Source organism: Pinus tabuliformis, chromosome 9 (genome assembly GCF_031772625.1).
Source record: "Pinus tabuliformis cultivar Carrire ecotype Pingquan chromosome 9, CPIR1, whole genome shotgun sequence".
In the NCBI taxonomy this organism is placed as follows: domain Eukaryota; kingdom Viridiplantae; phylum Streptophyta; class Pinopsida; order Pinales; family Pinaceae; genus Pinus; species Pinus tabuliformis.
Genome location: NC_142307.1, coordinates 1,894,416,808 through 1,894,421,599, shown reverse-complemented (window position 1 = coordinate 1,894,421,599; position 4,792 = coordinate 1,894,416,808).

Sequence of the window (4,792 nt, the reverse complement as noted above, 5' to 3'; positions counted from 1 at the left end):
AGAATCACCATGATACATTTTACTAATCAAGAACCAGTCATATAAATTAGGACTCATTTACCAACACTTGGGCTTACAATCTCATATTGACAACATGAACACCATACTCTCACAAAGAGTCTAATGACCATAAATACCAATTGATAGTACCCATTATACCAATTTAAAATGATGCCAATTGTTGAATCGATGCTACTTTTAGCATTTGTTGAGCACTTAATAACTGAGTGTCCTTATCTTCTAATCGTGCTCCTTTCACCACTATGTTTGATACCAATTACCAATTGAAATAACATCAGAACAATCAATCCATTTATCATATCAGCAACTAAAGATAACATGCAACAAAAAAATTAGCCTCTAGCATGCAACACGCAACTGATACCAGTTAATGATACCAATTGTTAATGAATAATCTGATACTCAAATCTTGACTTGAGTATCCTCCCCCTGTGGCCATGGTCCCTCTTCGCATTAGTAATCTACAAACAATACTTGCATTAGCAATAAATTCATCATCACCATCTATTTATCAATCTGATTTGACAACAACATTCAATACTTCTCTTATCCTTCAGATGCATTCCTTGGCATGTTCCTTTTTGATCCTTGCATCTGACCTTTTTGGCTTCCCTTGAAGCCAACCTCTTCTCTTCAATGAAGAGGAACAAGGGATCTACTCCCCCTAAGTAGATTATCTTCCCTTTTCTTCCACACCTGAATACGAGTTGATTTCTTGTGTTGGTTTTCCTAATTGGGTGACTTTCTACCATTTCCTGAGCATACATACCATTGGTCATTCTTCTTGTTAGCACTAATTAAATCCAATTTGAAATTTACATGTTGCTCTTCTTTCTCACTATATTTCTTTGGAGGACTGTCATGGTTGATGTTGCTTATTTTGTTTGATTGGAGTCTCTGCCTATTATAGGTTATACAAGAGAGGTCAACATCCTGTTGATTATATTGAAATTCAAACCCTACTATGTGTTACTTCCATGCACCATTTGATTTGCCTTTCTTCTGAGTGTTGAAGTAGCTCCTGCGTAGTTCTCTTTGCTTGCTCTCCTCATGATCCATACCTCTGTTTGTAGCATTCTGTGTTGAAATATGGAAACAAGAATATTCCAATTTAATATGTCCTTGACTTAAATTGTGAATTAAAATTGAATTTAGTCTTAACAACTACTTGGAAATAATTAATTAATTCATTTTAAATTAATTAGTTGGAGAAATTCAAGTTAGAAGTCTTTCTAAAGTCATGCAAGAGTTATCCCTTAAATTAAGGAGATAAGATTGAGTTATGTTTGGGTTGTAATTAGTTAACTCAGTTTACTGAGTTAAGTCCAGTTAAATTAGTTCCAAATTGTTTGAGGAACTAATGGTGAGTTAACAATCAGTTGATGCATTAATGCACTCAACTAGTGCTACTCCAGTTAACTGAAGATTTCCTCATCAGAAACTCATGCATGTCTATTCTGAGAAAGACCCAGTTGAGTTAAATGTTCAAGGACAATGTACTATCAGTTGCATGTGTTTTCTCATGGAGAAAACTCATGCATGCAGTCAAGGATTTATCCTTGAGGATTGCACAGTTTTGGAGGAAGGGTTTTCCACTTGGTAAAGGCAAATCATCCACAAGGAACAACGTAAGGAAATAGGAGCTTGGAGGGCAGAGAGGAAGGCTGGAGAGAAGCCAAGATTGCCTATGAGCATCTATGAGGATTGTATTAAGAGCTGGCTAGTTGTGAGAGCTAAGGCTTTGTATAATTCTTATTTATTTCCACCATGTGTGATAATACAATAGTGTGGGGTTTTTAGTTGAGGCTTTCCCCAAAGTATTTTCATGTGTATTGTGTGATTTATTCTTCTTCTTCTGGTTATATTGTTTAGCTTGATCTTTAAGCTTCCACAAATTGATAGTAGAAGTAGGTTATAGTATTCTGCTTTGATTTATATTGCATTATCGAGTTAACCTACCATTAGATTTTCTACATGGTATCAGAGGTGTGAACAATATACTGAGAAGAGAATTCGAAGTTTGAAGTTCGGGGTTGCAGGTGCAAATCGAATTCATATCATACTTCAAGGTTGGCTAATGGCATTCTATGGATTGAGACTCGAGTATGCCTTGGAAGGTAGCTCAAATTACTTAGCATGGAAAGATAGAATGGAGGCTGTATTAGAAGACAATGGCTTGAAGGAATTCATTGATCAAGAAATCCCAAAGCCAGCTTCAACTGATGCACAAGAGTTGGCTGAGTGGAAGAAGTGTGTGGAGAAGGCGAGACAGATCATCCTTGAGGGAGTTCGAGACCATATTGTCTCAAGTCTCCATGGGAAGGATACTCCATTTTCAATGTGGAAGACATTGAAGGACCTCTACTAGAACAATAACGACCAGAGGAAATTGGAGCTTAAGGATAAGCTTCAAAGAATCAAGATGGAGAAGGGCGATACTATTTCCACATATCTAAACAAGCTCACCACCTGCAGAGATAAGCTTGGCAGTGTGGGAATAACCACTGCCGATGATGATATGGTGAGCCTCACTCTCATTGGCCTTCCAAAGAGTTGGAATAGCTACCAAGACTCAGTGAATGGAAGGGAGAAATTACCGGATTGGGAACGACTCTGATCAGATCTTATGTAGGAGGAGAAAAGGAGGAGCACATGAGATGGTTCTTCATCTAAGAATGATGATGAAGAAAATCTAGCCTTAGCAAGTAAGGCAAGGAAAGGGAAGGGGAAGGCTTCCCATTTCAAATCGAATTCTTCTCATGGAGGGAAGAAGGGTGATATTTCTAAAGTAAGATGCTTTAATTGTCACAATATGGGACATTATGCAACTAATTTCCCATCGAAGAAGTCCAAGAAGGGATCTTCGGAAGGATCGGAAGGTGAGGCATTAACCTCTCAGTTTGAAATGGACTTTACCCTCATCCCATGCATGGTGTCATCGATGATGGGTTGTGTCTGGTATCTTGACAGTGGAGCCTCATTCCACATGACCGATGATAAAAATTTATTCAGTGCCTTGGAGGAGAAAGACCTCAAGATGCACATAAAGATGGGTGACGATGGAAGGTATAGTGTTTTAGTAGTGGGCACGATTGCTTTTTAGAGGGAGCATGGAGCTCCTCTCACCTTGACAGATGTGATGTATGTGCCTAGACTAAAGAAGAACTTGGTATCAGTCACGATGTTGGAGGACAAAGGCTACGATGTTGTCTGCAGTAAAGGAAAGGCGTTCCTAAAACACATAGCCATGGGTCAGACCAAGAGGATAGGGATTCAGGTGAAGAATCTCTATAAACTAGAGGTAGATGATTGTGCAGCATTGAGTACGAAAGCAGAATTGGTGCAAAGCTGTTGAGTCTTGAAAATGTCATTCATTTCCATTACACTTTCACTATTATGTCCATTATATCACCTCCATTTCACTACTATGTCACCACATTCATCCCACTTTCATTATCATTGGGCCACATTTATGTTTTCCAATATTTATTAATTCTAAGCCTTTTAAGTGAATTTGTGGTTAAAAATTAGAAAATAATGTGTATATGCTTATACCTAACAAGTGGGTTGAGATTGTTGACATGTGTAGGTTGAAAGGAGACTTCTAGAAGACCCTTATGTGGCACTCTAAGACCAAATTCGAATTTGAGTGGAAAGAATCACGGGATCATGAGGATATGTGTCACATCTTCTAATTGTATTGTAACCCTAAGAAGACATGTGTCTTATCAGTTCCTATTTTGATTAGGACTCTAGAGGTAGAGGGAGAGATTCATGGACTTTCATTAATGAGATGGCTTCTCATCTTTTTGTATAAATAGGAGATCTCTCTCCTTCATTTGTTAGCTTGGCTTGGCTTTTAGTTATTTAGCTTGGAGTTTGTAGTTCTTCCTTGATGGCTTTTGAAAGCTTTGGAGAGTTTTGTTGTACTTTGTGATTTTGAAGAATTTGAATAAAGCTTTGATGTTCTCAACATGGAAGGAGATGTGAAGTAGATGTCATGGAGCATATTAGAATGTAAGGTAGAGTAGATTTCATTTTGTAATTTTGCTTTGATTGCATTATGTCATTTGTTGCTTTCAAGTTTGATAGATTAGATTTTCCATTCATGTTATTTTAATTCATGTAAGTGTGTTCAACTGGTTGATTGTAGATTAGTTTTTCTTTACATGTTTTTGCATCAAATAGTGACATGAGATTTACCTCTCTGCTGAATTTGTTTTTTTTAGCTTTTCAATGTCAATTATGCTTGATTTCAGTCTTATTCATTTGCTTTGTTAGTTAGTTTAGATATCAGATTGCTCAAGTTATTGATGATTACCTCCGAAATCCATAGCGAGACTAACTGGCGAGGGGCCAGACTATGAATTGATGTGATTTGATTTTAAGTTTACTTTTCTGCAATTAGATATCAGATTGCTCAAGTTGTTGATGATTACCTCCGAAAGCCATAGCGAGACTAACTGGCGAGGGGTCAGACTATGAATTGATGTGATTTGATTTTAAGTTTACTTTTTTGCAATTATATATCAGATTGCTCAAGTTGTTGATGATTACCTCCGAAATCCATAGCGAGACTAACTGGCGAGGGGTCAGACTATGAATTGATGTGATCTGATTTTAGTTTTACTTTTCTGCAATTAGATATTAAATTACTCATATCATTGACGGTTACCTCCGAAAGCCATAGCGGGACTACTGGCGAGGGATCGAATTATGAATATGTAATTTGATTTTAGTTTTACTTTCCTTGCAATTTTTGATTTCTTTG